Source organism: Silene latifolia, chromosome 10, assembly GCF_048544455.1.
Source record: "Silene latifolia isolate original U9 population chromosome 10, ASM4854445v1, whole genome shotgun sequence".
Lineage (NCBI taxonomy): Eukaryota > Viridiplantae > Streptophyta > Magnoliopsida > Caryophyllales > Caryophyllaceae > Silene > Silene latifolia.
Window position 1 is genome coordinate 103803563 of NC_133535.1, and position 17148 is coordinate 103820710.

Sequence of the window (17148 nt, forward strand, 5' to 3'; positions counted from 1 at the left end):
AACCACATTCGGGCCTTTAAAGATTACATGGCCATAAAGGGGGTCAAACATGAGCTCTTCACCCGGATCTTTCCATCATCCCTGGAACCGATTACTCGCCAGTGGTACTATTTCCTCGACCTGAAGAACCTTACTACTTGGGACGAAGTCGCCCTTGAATTCGCTAAACAGTATGCCGACAACGTCGAAATCCAAGCTAACACCGGCACAATTGAGGTCCTGACTCAGAATGAAAAGGAAGGGTTCACAGAATTCCTGACCCGTTGGAGGAGGGTAAACACTCAATTGGTCAGTAAGTCGAGTGAATCAATTCTGGTGGAGAAATTCGTCAACAACCTCCGCCCGGTTTATGCCAACCTGCTGAGATACCAAAACATCAAAACGTTCCAGGACCTATAAATCCTTGGGACCCGCATTGAAGACGACCTCCGCAAGGGTGTCCTAGCCAAAACCACCGGTAAAGTCTATCAAGGATCTACATCAACCGGATCTCGCCCCTATGGCCAAACAAACAAAATTGACGAGGTCAATCTCCTCGATCCAACCCCAAAGAAAACTGAGCGTCCTCAAAGGGCATTAACAAACTTGGGATCAACCTATGCTAGTGCCCTAAAAAGACTCATGGACCAAGGGAAACTACAACCGATTGGACCCAGTCCGGACCCATCCGAGGCTAAGAAAACCAGTTTCTGAAATCCCAATGCCCATTGCCAGTATCACCAAGGAAAGGGTCATGACACGGAAGCCTGCTTTTAGCTCAAACACATCATCCAAGACATGATCGAGAAAGGAGAATTAGCTTTACCTCCACCGACAAAACAAAACACTAAAACAAACCCGTTGGGAATCCATGCTATCTCTGACGACGGGCCAACCTTGGATTGCACACATCTCATCTTACCAATAGATGACCAGGTGAATGCCTTGGAAAAGGATACCCCGGACGGGATGTTCGTATTAAGCGCCGTAACCATGCTCACCATGTTCCAACAAGTTGAGGAAGCCATAGCCAGTCTCTGAGAAAGGATTACTCGACTTGAGGATGCTTACCACCGGTTGATTTTCAACCTACCAACACCAACACCGCATCTGAGGGAGGGTCCTCCAAACGCCCAAAACTACCCTCACCAGCAAGGATTGCTCCTGCGACCATTCTGGCATGCACCTCACAATAATCAACCTCACAATAATCAACCCCACAATAATCAACCCCAAAAAAATTACCCTCACAAAAATTACCCCCACAAAAACTTCCCTCACAAAAACTACCCACCGAGGAATACCCCTCCAAGGTACCCTCGAGATCCCGAAATTAACAGCATTTGGAGAGACGACGCCGAGGATATCTACATGGTTCCGGGGAAGGGCAAACAAGCAAAAGAGATCGGTTATCTTACCCGGTCCCGACGCCCCTACCAAAACCCGAACAATTCAACAGCCGTTCCAACGACGAATGACCAAGTTATCCCGAACGTGAACGCCCAACCCAAGGCTCCCAAAAACATGATCCTCAAACAACTGCACAAAGCAAAGGCCGAGATTTCAATTTGGCAACTGATTGCTACATCTTTCAAACATCGGCAAGCTTTACTACAAGCCTTGGGAAAGTTGACAGTTCCTTCTACCTCCTCTCTCGAAGAAGTTGTGGCACAATTGACAAGGGATGTCCCCGACCTGAACAACCCAGTCATCTTTTCTGACGAATATATCCCTCCATACAGAGCCAACCATAACCTGGCCCTATATATCACCATACAATGTCTCAAAAAGAATGTGCCTATGGTTCTAGTGGATGACGGATCTGCGGTTAATGTCATTCCCCTCAAGACGGCTCATAAACTGGGTATCAAAGAAACTGATTTGGTCCTAACCAATCAAGGAGTACGCGCCTATGACGACACTCGTCGTAAGGTTGCAGGGCTTATCACCTTGACCATTGCAACTGGACCCTTGGAAAGACAAGTCAGCTTTCAGGTGGTCAACATCGACGCCTCTTTTAACATGCTCCTAGGACGCCCCTGGATTCACGCCGTCAAGGCCGTCACCTCAACCCTTCATCAGAAAATCAGGGTCCCTTTCAACGGGAAGACGATCACGATTCCCGCTTCCCCAATCAAGGCTATCATGAAAAAGGGAAAAGCCTCTCAAGTTATTAGGGAAAACGACAACGAAATGTGGCGATTCCAAGATGTGAATGCCATAACCAATAAATCAACACCTTTTGATTGTGGCCCGTTCTCCAACCTCACAGTCAACCTCATTTTGATGCGCCAGGGTTATTTCCCAGGCCTACCTCTCAATCCGCTAAAAAGCACCTTGCCTCCCTTGAAACAGGCTAAGGTCCCCAACATCCCCTTCAGACTAGGCTATGATCCTACTGATGAAGACACCCAGGAGATGAACCTCCTAATACGGAAGAGCAAAAAGCAGGAATTATCCTCCGTCCCTACCATTTGACTCTCAATGGATACTTCGTCCCCAAGGGAGAATCCGAGCTCTACCACGGCTTTCCTGAGCCGATCTATGATTCCGTAGCCAAGGTCAAGCACCCAGGCGTAGAAGTCTTTCAAGACCGCTACTTCATCCCCGACAACACCAAAGCTGCGTCCACCAAATTTGAGTCGACCCCATGCCTCGATCGACAAGCCGTCAGTCTCCTCTTCGGAGAGGACAATATCAAGCACCTCGGCTATGAGGACATCATCAACATTGCTCTAAAAGACAACCAATTCGATCCCACCGCCTTAATCTCTGATACTGACCCAGAGGAAAATGCATAGGGCTGGAGGAAAACTGTCAAGTGGACCGATCGTCAAGGCCGTATTCTCAAGATTACAACTGGAGAAGGCCCTATGTTCAAAGAGGAAAGTAAAGAAGAGTCTGAGTCTGAGTCAGAATTCGGAGGTCATAGTCTGCCTTAGCTCCTAGCACTCCTGACGTCCCAGTCAAAGTCTCTTTTCCACTGTTTTATCACAAACTTATGGCTGCTTCAGAGGCCGAGTCAACTAGGGTCATCCCCACTCCCATGGAAGGTAGCAACTTGGAGCTTGTTCCAGGGGCCACCTCCACTGTTGTGTCGCCTCAGACTGCCCATGAGATGTCTGTCCTATCTTAGCTTTATTTTCGCTTAAGTCGACTTAATGAACGCTAAGTTTGCTTATGACTCGTCTCAATTTAACTGCAATGCAATTCTGAACGAATATGAGGAATTTGACTTGAGTGACTACCCACCTCACCTAGCCAAATAACTTGACAAACGAGAAAATAGGACCCCCATCATTGAGAAAACCGAACCTATTAACGTAGGGACCGATAACACACCTCAAGAACTTAGGATAGTGACCACCCTTGACCCCTCAGAAAGACAGCAGTTCATCGACCTTCTACATGAATACAAGGACGTATTCGCTTGGTCCTACAAAGACATTTCTGGGATCGACAGGGAGATTGCAGAGCACCGGATACCCATTAAACCAGGAGCTAAACCCGTGAAGAAAAAGTTACGCTGAATGCGCCCTGAAAATCAAGGAAGAGGTAGATAAGCAGTTCAAAGTCGGGTTCATCAAAGTGTCCGAATACTCTGACTGGGTGGCCAACATTGTTCCTGTACCCAAGAAAGACGGGAGGATTCGGGTTTGCGTCGACTTCAGGGATCTGAACAAAGCAAGTCCAAAAGACGACTTCCCTCTGCCACATGTTGACATCCTGGTGGACAATACCGCCGAACACGCCTATTATCATTCATGGACGGGTATGCGGGGTACAACCAGATCAAAATGGCTGAGGAAGACATGCACAAAACTGCATTCACTACAGAGTGGGGTACATACTGCTACACGGTCATGCCCTTCGGTCTAATCAACGCCGGAGCAACTTATCATAGGACCGCTACCACTCTCCTACATGATATGATGCACAAGGAGGTGGAGGTATATGTCGATGACATGATCGTCAAATCAAAAGAGCGGGACGATCACATCAACGCCCTCCGGAAATTCTTCGCTCTTCTGCGAAAACATAACATGAGACTGAATCCTCAGAAGTGTGCATTCGGGGTCATCTCCGAAAAACTCCTGGGACACGTCGTCAGCAAGAGAGGCATTGAGATTGATCCTACCAAAATCAAAGCCCTTCAACAAATGCCTCGGCCTAAGAACGAGAAGGAGATTCATGGATTTCTCGGTCAAGTTCAATACATCAGCCGCTTCATAGCCAAACTCACTATGATTTGTGAACCAATCTTCAAGAAGCTTCGGGCCTCCGATCACACCGATTGGGATGACAACTGTCAAAAGGCCTTCGACAGGATAAAGGAAATCCTATCCAAGTCTCATGTCCTCATGCCACCTCAACAAGGAATTCCCTTATCCCTATACCTGACTGTCACCGACACAGACATGGGAGCAATGTTAGCACAAACAGTAAACGGCTAAGAACGAGCTATCTACTACATCGGCAAAAAGTTCATCGAATATGAGACAAGTTACACCCAGCTGGAAAAGACATGTCTTGCCCTAGTATGGTCAACAAAGATGTTACGGCACTATATGCTCAGCTACACGGTTCACATCTAGTCCAAGATGGACCCTGTCAAATACATTTTCGAAAAACCCGTACTAAACGAAAGGCTGTCTAGATGGACACTCATGCTATCTGAATTTGATCTCAAATTCGTACCCCTCAAGGTTATCAAGGGAAGGGCAGTCGCCGATTTCCTAGCAGAAAATCCCGTCAACGAAGACTCAACGACCGACACATGGTCACTTCCTGACGAAGATATCCTTTGTGCCGACTTTGACGCATGGGACCTATGCTTCGACGGTGCATCGAACCTGAGAGGCTTAGGTGTAGGAATCCTTCTAATATCACCGGAGGGAGAACATGTCCCGATCTCAGTCAAACTGGACTTCGCCATCACCAACAATGCCGCCGAATATGAAGCATGCCTCATCGGCCAACAAGGAGTCATAACACTTAGCATCAAGACACTAAGGGTCCATGGCGATTCCTGACTCATCATCAATCAGGTGTCCGGATCATGGAAAATCCGTAGCGACAGCTTAGCACCCTACCGGGCAAAAATCAATCAGGAGGCCGAATTCTTCGTCCAAGTCGACTACTTCCACTTGCCATGAGAGGAAAATCAATTTGCTGATGCCCTGGCAAAACTTGCCGCGCTCGTCAACATACCTGACGACATGACAACGATGCCCTTATGCGTCGAGAGAAGAAGTGAGGCAGCTCACATCTGCGCCATCAACAACGACGAGGAAAACCATGTCGAACCTTGGTACCAAGCTATCCTCAACTACAAAACCAAAAACGAATTCCCTCCCAACTCTGATAAAAGAGGAAAAAGAGCCATTCATTTACTTGCATCACAATTCGTGATAAACCAAGAACAACTATACAAAAGAACACCCCAAGGGATTCTTCTCCTTTGCATTGACCATCACAAAGCCAAAAAAGTCATGAGAGAGGTCCACGACGGAGAATGCGGCCCTCACATGACCGCAATGATGCTGACCCGAAAAATCATGCGGTTAGGCTACTACTAGACCACCATGGATGTCGATTGCAGAAACTACGTCAAACATTGCCACAATTGCCAAATTCTCGTCAACTTACAACACATACCACCATCCCTTTTATACACCATGACATCACCCTGGCCTTTCTCGACCTGGGGCATCGACATCATCGGGAAGGACAACCCGATAGGCACCAAAGGGCATTGCTTCGTCCTTGTCACCATCGAATACTTCACCAAATGGGTGGAAGCACAGTCCTATGCAGTCTTTACCACCAAACAAGTGGCCAAGTTCATTCAGGACAACATCATCTGCAGATATGGGGTACCCCATGAAATTATCAGCGACCAAGGCTCTCACTTCCGGGCGGAAACACAAGCCTTGCTGGACAAATACAAAATCAAACGACATCGATCATGCCCCTATCGTCCCTAAACCAACGGAGCGGTAGAGGCAGCAAACAAAACTCTTGTCACCATTATCAAGAAGATGCAAGGAAATTACCGCGATTGATCAAGCAAACTCCCATTCGCGCTCTGGGGATACCGAACCTCCGTTCGAACACCCACATAAGCCACACCCTTCTACCTAGCATACGGTATGGAGGCGGTTCAACCAGTAGAATTGGAGGTCCCATCTCTACGCATCCTACTGGAGAGTCAAGTTCCTGAGGCGGAATGAACCCGTCGAAGGTTCGAACAACTCACGCTTCTAGAAGAACGGCGACTCAACGCCTGACACAACGTCCAGCTATACCAACGACGTATACAACGGGCATTTAACAAAAAGGTCAAACCCATGAATATCATAGAAGGCGACTTGGTTCTCTAGTCGATTCGAGCACCATTACCCGTCGATCCGAGGGGGAAATTCAAACCCAATTGGGTCGGGCCATACCTGGTCAAGAAGATACTTTCGGGGGGCGCAGTGAGACTGAGTGACCTAGACGGGGAAGATTTCACAAACCCGACCAACCTAGACCAACTCAAGAAATACTACCCTTGACCTAGTTAGCCAACAAACCTCACCCTTGTTTTCTAACTAGCGACCACCATATCCCTTTCAAGTCAAGTTCCTCAACACGTTCTGATTTGAAATTGCATGTTTTATCGAGTCTAAGTTGCGGCACCTTGCCACGTTTCAAATGTCCTTTGATCTGTCAAAGGCAACATCTATTTGCACTCAAATAAAAAAACTGAACTACGAGCATGGTTTGATTTCACCTTTTCAGGTGGATACGTAGGCAGTCCTTTCTTACACAAGAAGGATACAAACACAAAACTCAACTAAATCAACAAAAAATTTTGCACTACGATCATGGTTTGATTTCACCTTGATCAGGTGGACACGTAGGCAGTCCTCTCTTACATGAGAAGGATACAACCATCCACACAAAAAAAAAAAACACCCATATCAACATAAAAAAAAAAAGAAGAAGGGAAAAACATTCCCCTTTTCCACAAAAATGCCAAAAAAAGAGTCTTTCTCCCTTCCCACAAAAATCCCATTTCCCAAGTGCAATGTTTAGAGTAATTCAAACCGAATTGCCTTTGCAAAATGGATGGAAGAAACAAGCGTTCACAATCTCTTTTAACACAAGCAATCCTCTTATTTAATTAATAATGAGAAGGATTACTTTGTTGACAACAAATAATGCTAAGCAAGTCCACAACTTGTCAAAGCTAAGATGTCGTCTAAGACATCTCACATAGTAAAACTAGCACAAAACACACAATACATAGCTAGTACAACGTAATAAAAAGTCACAACACTAATACAACATAATAATAAAAAGGGTAATTGAGGTCTTATTCTTCCATTCTACCCTTGCCTTTTCCCTCGGGGTACTTCTTCCCCTTGTTCTTCCTGTTGGCCCGCCTAGCATGAACTTCTTCTTCAGAACGGATCTACAACGGCGACAGCCTCCGGTCTATTGCATGACCCGAAACCCGATCTAAGATGAGCCCATACACGGCCCACTACCTCTTTGGGACCCAAGCTTCTCCTCTTTGGTGGCCTCATTACATCCGGGATAACTCCATCAACAAAGTCGTCAAAGAAGGCACGGTTGGCCTTACCAACCTCTCTATACTTCAAGTCGATAACCTCGTCCTTACGAGATTTTGAACTTTCCTCCAAGGTTTGGGCTCTTGAGCACTTGAGCACTTGACATAAGCGGGAGTCACCCATGTCCTGGCAACGGGGTTTGGTACCTCCCAAATCGGCCGAGTGACCCATCATCTTTCGAAAACCTCCACAAGCTCGGAGTTCCGGAAAACGCTCTCTTGAACGAGAGTATTTTGAGCGGGCACCTTTTGTTGACGCCCCATTTGCCTCATAAGCCTTTCGGGATAGATGAAGGAAGCGACCTTCAAACCCACGACCATCAAAGAACGAGAACTAGCGACCGAAGCGGGCAACCCCGTGAAGGACCTCAAGTGCCACCATGACACCACCTAACGAATATGAGGACCACCCTCCTCCACCACCCTCGAGGTCCAATAGGCCTCGGTGGATGCAAAGCTATCCGAGTACAACTTCTTCCTCATAGTAAGGTGACTGAAGGAGTAAAAAGAAGAATCGGTCGGAGGGAGGCTCTACATACCTTAGCCTCTCCAATAGCCACACTTGGAGGATCTTTGGAGATCCGAACGAGGGAGCTTCTCCGCAAGAGCCCTTCTTGTCCAAGGCTTGGATGATCTCGCCAAGCACCAACCATGATGGATCCCTACCATGCTCCATTTGCTCAACTACATGCACAAGGGTCATACTACCATAACATTTGGACCCCTCCCTCTTCAAGGCATCGACAAGGTGGTATGCATGCACTAGGCAAAAGGAAAGAGCCCTTCTCCTAGTCACCTCCGAAACATTAACATCCAACCGGTTTGAGAAAATGTTGATAAGAGCCAACATATCCACACCATGGGGACCAAGGAGAAAGTTGACTTGGCTTGTTGACAAGCCCAACATTGAACGAAACTTCTCTTTGTAACACAACCGAGTCGGGGGAAGCACCGGAGTACAACCCGGCCATCCACCAATGGCGCCTACTTCTTCGGCAAGAGGACAAATTTCACCTTTCGGGAAAACGAAAACATGATGTTTCGAATCCCAAAACTAAGAGCATGCTTCAAGGAACGAGGGTTGCACCTTGCCTTGGCGAAGCACCAAAAATTGACCAACTCCCATTACAACGAGTTGATACTTCTCGGGAGGTGACAAATCCCGACACCAATGTCGCAACCTATTTTAGAAAGCATCCATGAATAATTTTGTGGTAGAAAAAGAGAGGTTTTTGTGGAGATGTTTTTCGTTTTTCGGATGATGAAAAAATGAAGTACAAACGTCCCTATTTATACAAAACAATCAGCGCTTTTTTCCGAAAAAGGGGAAGCTCCCTTCCATCGCCCATGGCCTCGCGCCTCTTTGGGCTGGTTCTCAGGATCCGCACCTTGATTTGTCCCTTTCAAGTTGTGTTTCTTCCTGACACCTAAATCCTCCCGCCGGAGGACTCGCGCCTCTTCTGGCCTATCCAGGAATTTTTGTGTTTTCCCACACTCACTTTTCCTTGTTTTTGCGTTTTACGAAATCCGACACGGTTTCCATGACGCAGCTTTAAACATACGGGTTTTTCTCTCCTTTTTTTTCGGGGGGAAGGGCTAGTCGCCCCGATCCACGACGGATCGTTTCCATGTCAGTTGAAAATTCCGAAATTTTTTTGCTTTTTCACTTTTTCCACAAAATCGAGAATTGATAACGTGACGTCAATTTTCTTCAAAAATTCAAGCTCTTGCAAACCCGAGTCTTGATCTCACAAAAATCAAATCAAATACACTCGCAAAAATCTCTTTTGAAATTCATCCATGACGGGTTGAGTTTTAGTCTTTCGAGTTACAAATCAATTTCAGCAAAATTCGATACAATTTAATTCAAAACACGAGTTAATTTTTCGAAATTTCAAATCAATTTCTTTTGAAAAATCCAAACGTGACGACCTGTCGTGGAATTTTTAAAATTTAATTTCAAATTTTAACTACGAGTCATCGTGGTTATTTTTTGTTTTCATCAAATGCTTTTGCGTGTTTACGTTTATGCATACATGCTACCTGTTGCTAGTTTTCTACACTAACAATGCCGGAACAAGTGCAAAGCAAAGGGGAACTAGCAGCTGACAATGCTTCTCCAAAACACAACACAAAAAAGCCAAACACAAATAAACTACAATCCAAAAACACATATATACAAACCGCGTCGCGTAAAATAAATCGACACACGTTTGATACAAACAACTGACAATACAAACAGGATCCGGTACAAGTGAATTAAGCAACGAGCTAGGGGCTATCCGCCACCTACCGAATTAAGCACTCCCTACCCTTCCGATCGGAAAAGAATAGGAGCAACATGAAAAACAAGGGAGTAGCAGCGGAAGCAGAGGTGGTTACCATGACGGTAATACCTCATTCCTACTCCGTGACAAAAAGGGGAACAATGCCTGGCAGATTTCGGACGACATGATAATTAGGAATTGTGACTCAGTGCATTACCCCAACATTAACCCCCAATCGTCGGAATTCGGCGATGAGAAGGAGCCATGACATAGGGCGCCACCTCGATGTTGAACCCCAATCATCAGAATTCAACAACAATCAAGGACGGTAACGTAGAACAAAGCACCCGTCTTGACCCCCAATTATCAGACATCTGAATCTCTGCAGACAACAGCCAATGATCGATACTCGATCAAAGGCTGGACAAAGGACACCAGGGAGAAACACAACTCGACAGGGACAAGGCAACAGCCATCTCTCCTCCTCCTGGATCATCCTCCTCCTCTAAGGTCTCAACAACGGACCCAGTAGGTCCAGAACACTCCCCTACAATCAAGACAAAACAAAAGCGTCAGCCGAAATTTCGGCATTACGACAGCACAAAATGGACAAATCCAAAAAAAAAAACACACCTACAAATGCAAAACAAAACAAGGGCAAACCTGCCCAAACCCATCCAATAAAAACAACAAAAACACTTCACAAAAACCGCACAAAAACTGACTCGCCCTTCTTTTCAAGCAAAAGACGAGTCAAAACAACAACAAAATTTTCAAAAAAATCGTCCAACACCTCAAGGCCCACACAAGGCCCGCAAAATAAACAACAAAAATTCCCGACACAATTGGATATTTTTCAGAGCTCAAAAGGCAATTTTACGCCAATTCGGACACAAACAGGTCAAAAAATTCAAAATACCACCACAACAAAACAATGTGATTTAATCACGTCTCAAAGTGATCTAAACTACCGTTAAGGTCCATTTCAAGACAAACTGACTCAATTTGAGCTTAAACAGACGCTCATTTCATCAGACATAAGACCGTCGCAAAAGGCAAAAAATTCAAAATTTTGCCCACAACACCCAACGAAGGTTCAATATGGCGAACACGGTCTTCCCCGACTACAATACAACCTAGTGGGGCACATAACTCAAGCAAACAAACTTGGCATTGTGAAATAAGAGGGTTTCCTCGTCTCATTCACGTTTTTCGAGCATAGGGAGCAGGAACGAGGACCAAAATGCAAGCTAAAAGCACCCCTATACTCCTAAACAGGTTTCTAACCTAATGCAATCATCAATTTTACTCGAAAATGGGCTCATCAAAAACGCACAATTCAATTTTTGAAAACTTAGGGTTTTTCCCTAATTCAATTAACAAAAAGACAAACAAATTCAAATGGATTCAAGAGAATTTACATACCTTGATATTACATGATGACAATGGCATGGAAACAAGCAAGGAGTGAGATCAAAAATAGCGATTTTATCGGGTTTTTGGGATGATTGTCGAGGAAGACGATGATAATGGGAAGCTTAGGTTTCTCGCGTCTTTTTACAGAAAATAGGGAAGCTCCCTTCCTTCGCACAACAGCTCGCGTCTCAATGGGGTGTTCCCTGTTTCATTCAGCGAAATTTTTGGCTTTCGCCCAATTTCCCACACAAACTTCAATTTTCAAAGACGGCATTAAAAACCGTCATTTTCCAAAAAAGACAACAAATAGTGAAATTCAAATTCACTATTTTCTCAATTTTCAACGACGACAATAAAAACCGTCATTTTTCAAAAAGAAATAGCGAAATTCAAAATTCGCTATTTCCACAAATTTCAAATCTTCAACGACGGCAATAAAATCCGTAATTTTCCAAATACAAAAAAACAAAAAAACGAAATTCAAAATCGCTATTTTCACAAATTTCAACGACGGCATTAAAAACCGTCATTTTTCAAAAAACAAATAGTGAAATTCAAATTCGCTATTTTCTCAAATTTTCAACGACGACGTTAAAAAGAAAACCCGTCATTTTTCAAAAAACAAATAGTGAAATTCAAATACACTATTTTCTCAATTTTCAACAACGGCAATAAAAACCGTCATCTTTCAAACACAAAATCAATAGTGAGGTCCAAATTCGCTATTCTCACAAAATTTTCAACAACATTTTCAAATCTCAAATGAGCGGCATTAAAAGCCGTCAAACCTTGAAAAGGGGATAGTGAAATTCACTACCCTACACAAATCTCAAAACGTGAGAGGACGAAATTAAAATCGTCCTCCCCAAACACCCATCAAATGACAGAGTACACATCTGTCCTTTTTCTACAAAACAAACGGCAATAAAAACCGCTATCTCTCTTCGAGATTCAAAATCACCGCCGACCACGGGAGCCAGGCTCACGATCCTATCTCTTTCCGGCGCCACAAAAATTCAATATAAACACCGAAATTCCCCAACAGGATATCAGAGGCCCCCTCGCGGAGCCCGCTAACTCATGCAACTTCTCGAAATAGGCCCATCCAACGCGGCTATTTCCCACGGTCGATCAATCGACAATCAGCATGGCTGGCGAGCCTCACAACGCACATTCAGCATGGCTGGTAAGCCTCACAACGCACATTCAACGTGGCTAGCGAGCCTCAAAATGTAACACATTCCGCAACGCGGCTGGCGAGCCCCTTCATAACCGCAAAGCGGCTGGCGAGCCCCTTCATATCCGCAACGCGGCTGGCGAGCCCCTTCATATCCGCAAAGCGGCTGGCGAGCCCCTTCATATCCGCACACGTCTGGCGAGCCCCTTCATATCCGCAACGCAGCTAGCGAGCCCCTTCATATCCGCAACGCGGCTGGCGAGCCTTTGTCCGCAAATAAGAAACGTCTAAAGGACAAATCCTGAAGATGCCTAAGGTATGACTCCTTCTTATGGCTGGCGAGCCTTTGTACGTAGTCTAACGGACTTTAAACGACCCGCACGGACAGTTGACAGACTCTAAACTGTTCCTGACGATAGGTCATTGACTCGTACCCCTGAGTCACCTTGGCGTCGCCATTCCCGACGGCAGGTCCTTGGCCCGAATCCTTTTGAGCCGCCTCGACGTCTCCTCGGTCTCCAGGTTGTAATCTTCGATTGACCTGGGGGCTATACTTTGACTTTCACCCTGTCCAAGCCTCAGTCAAAGGGGGGCTCTGTAGATACCCAGTATCTATTGGGTCTCCAACAAACACCCGATGATTATCGGACTACAACATGCTCAGGAATCGCAGCGTTTGATCGACGGTTTTGTACAACTATACGTCGGAAAACTTAAAACGATTTCGAAAACAAAATATTTTAAAACTTTTGAAAAGTACCTGTAGTTTTTAATGCATGACGACGGGGTCGCAATGACACTTACTAGAGTCAAAACTGACACCGGAACAAAAACCGACTCAAAATTCAAATCCCGACTCCAACAACGAGTCAAACCGACTCAAACACAAAAAATAAAACTTTTCAAGACTTCCATGTTAGGTATTTCTCGGAATGCTTCATGGTCAAGTACAAATCAAGTTCATGCAAAACATAGGATAGAACAAATCATGATTACAATTGTGTGATAGTGGCAAGACACCTCGAAGACGCGTGAAATGGCTTGCGCCTCTTCGAGCAGCCCATGTGGCCACGTCGCTGAAAACGCACACAACCACCCATTTCTCTATAAATACCCACCTTCACACACCATAACACCTTACGCGAGTGTCCGCCTCCTCATTTCTCCCTTAAAATATTACACTCGACTTCTCAAGTCACAAACCGACACATGTTTCCGACCTACCGATGGAAAACACCAGCCTTACACATTGTTGGATACCGTCATCATTCATTAAGTCACTTGACCGACTATCTCGACCAAGTACAACATTACTAAACTTAAAACACTCTTTTACATTGCTAAAACGATTTTCAAACCGAGTTTTCCGACCAAACAAGTTGATACACTTTCGTCGATTTCTCGTCTCAAGCCTAGCATGTAAGTATGAGGGTGTAAAAATCTTCTTCTATCATGTTTTTCATTTGTTTCATGACTACAACATGCTAAAACATGCATAAGATGGTCCAAATATGGGATAAATTGTTGGAGTATGTGTTCTCAACAATAGTTCGATCACATATTTAAATCTCATATTAAGAATACACAAGGGATGATTCAATATATTGTCAACTGATCAACATTAATCGGTAACGATTGGCTTACTAATGTTTGTTGTTACTGTCGGTTGACGGTGGTGATCAGTTGATCCCTTAAGGTCACACCTATAGGACAATTCCGTTAACTGATAAGTTAGTTATTTGTATGTCGATACAGATTAATTAAATCCTTAAATTGAACAAATTTTTATCAATAAGTGAGAGTTATATATCTTATTGTAATGTGATTAAATAAGATTCAATTTAGTAATTAAAATACTATATTACCAAAATTGATTAATGTTTATGAAACAATTGAGATAAGAATAATTGGTTAATCATAATTACAATATGTTGTAGATTATATTAACTAGACTTAATTTGACCCATTTTATATACATGTAATTGTGAATTACTTGTTAATTTGTTAAATGTAATTTATTTGATTTAAAATGATATTTAATTTGTTTAATATGCATTAAAATGTCAAATGACATGTTACATGTGAGATGACCTACAATATTACAAATGACAAATTACAAAGATAAAATGGAAGTCCATTTTATGTAAGGGAGCCAGTTTTATGGGTAGGGATTTAAAATGATATTTAATTTGTTGATTATTTTAATTGTTAAACATAATCATTACACCTAATTACCTAAAACCTAGTCTATTGTTTTGATAAGACAAAAAGCAAAAGCCATTCCGTTCCCCATGTATCAAAAACCGGTCACCCCCTCTCCCATAAGATGAGAATATGTTCTCTTATTATTCTACTTAATTCTTATGCTCAAAATCTCTCCTTCTCTATATCATAAAATAGTTTTATGCTTAAATTTTGTTCTAGAAAATTCTAATATCACAAAACATTACTAGTGTAGTAATAATAATAATATTTAGGTTCTTAAACTCCTAATTAGAATCCTCTAATTAGTTTCTAAATTACTCACTAATTTAGAATAAGAGATCTAGTTACATGCAATATGTAAATAAATGAAATAAGGAGAAAAACGGTTTTACCCTTATAATTGGTAGACCGAATTTTTGGGCATAAGGTAGGACACCTTTCTAACCTTGTTCTTGAGCTCAATAACATTAGGATGATCCTCCAAAAACCAAAGTTCCATATTAGGAACTCTCCTCTTAGTTGCACCCAAGACTATCCCATAACACTAATAATATCATTAACTAGATAATATTACTAGTTACCTTAAATATCAAATCTAATACTTATATTAATACTACAATTGTAATCTTGAGTTTTTTTTTTTAGATTTTTAGAACAAAACTTGAACATAAAAACCATTTTTTTGAGAGAGGAAGAGTTAGAGATAAAGATAAGATTATGTCAATAATAAGAGAACTTCTTTTCCTCTTAAAGGGAGGGGGAGCCGGTTTTGGGCTTTGAAAAAGGGTGATCATGCCTTCTCCTTTTTGTCTTCTCAAAACATAGGTAGGCTAAGTCTAGGTTTAGGAGTCATCATTATGTTTAAAGCATCTTGTGCTAAGATAAAGACAAAACCCTAAACACCCATAAACACTCCTAAAACCGGTCCACCTTACATAAAATGGACTCTATTTTATCTTTGTATTTTTGTCATTTGTAATATGGAGTGACATGTGACAAATAACATGTCATTAGTCATATTAATGCATATTTAACAAATTAAATATCATAATATATCAAATAAAATTACATTTAACAAATAAACAAGTAATTTACAATTACATGTATATAAAATGCGTCACATTAAGTCTAGTTAATATAATCTACAACATTTTGTAATTATAACTAACTAATTACTCTTATCTCAAATGTTTCATAAACATTAATCAATTTTAGTAATATAACATATTAATCACAAAATTGAATCTTATTTAATCAAATTACAATAAGATATATAACTCTTACTCATTGATAAAAATTTGTTCAATTTAAGGATTTAATTAATCTGTATCGACATAAAATTAATTAACTTATCAATTAAGGGAATTGTCCTATAGGTGTGACCTTAAGGGATCAACTGATCCCCACCGTCAAACGACAGTAACGTCAAACTCTAGTCAGCCAATCGTTACCGATTAATGTTGATCAGTTGACAATATATTGAATCATCCCTTTTGTATTCTTGTTATGAGATTTAATATGTGATCTCACTATTGTTGAGGACACATACTCCAACAATCTCTCACTTGTTTGAGACAAGTGTGCGTCACCAATTCTCTTGTCCTATTACTATCTCTCACACAATGCAAGGTGTCTCGCAGGTCTTACTTGGATGTGATCATATTTAGAGTGGTTTCCTTGATCTGGAGAGTAACTGTTTGACCGGAATTATCTGCCATAGATACCTTTCGAGCGTGGCCACGCATTTTCAGTTCACTACTCCTTGAGTGGCCCTGAGATTTAGTTAACCCTGGCAAGGGGGTGGATGTAATACCCCGTATTTTAATAGTAATTTATGAGAATTAATTAAATGACATTTCTAATAATAAATACAAGTAAGACGTTAATTAAATAATAAATTAAGTGTACAAGTCGGGAATTGGGTTTAGCTAATATAATATGGGCCGTGTGCTATTGTTTATTGGACCGAAACTTATTAAGTTGGTATGAGTGTAATCGGGATTTGTATCGGGAATTAATAATAATATAATATGGAAATAATAATATATAAAGGTAACAATAATTATATCACTAATAATAATAAAGTTATGGCAATAATAAATTAGTAAATATTGTATGAGGAAATCCTACTTATGGTAAGACTAATATATATAATAATAATAATAATATGATGGTAATTATAATAATGGCAATTCCTAAAATAATTAGAATAAGGTAATTATAATAGTTTCCTAATTGGCCTCATATACTCTCTAAATATAGACTATAAATACCATAATAAATCTGAAAATAATTCATAAAAGAAGAAGGAAGAGATCTAAAAGAAAGAAGAAAGGAATTAAGGAAGAGAAAAGCAAAGGAATTAATTTTATTATCGCCTCAAGGTAATACTTTAAGACCGCCTCATGTATACACTTCGCTTCGTTATAACTTGTTATTTAGACCACCATAGGACTTGCTTTGACCGTGAATGTGACCGTGGACCA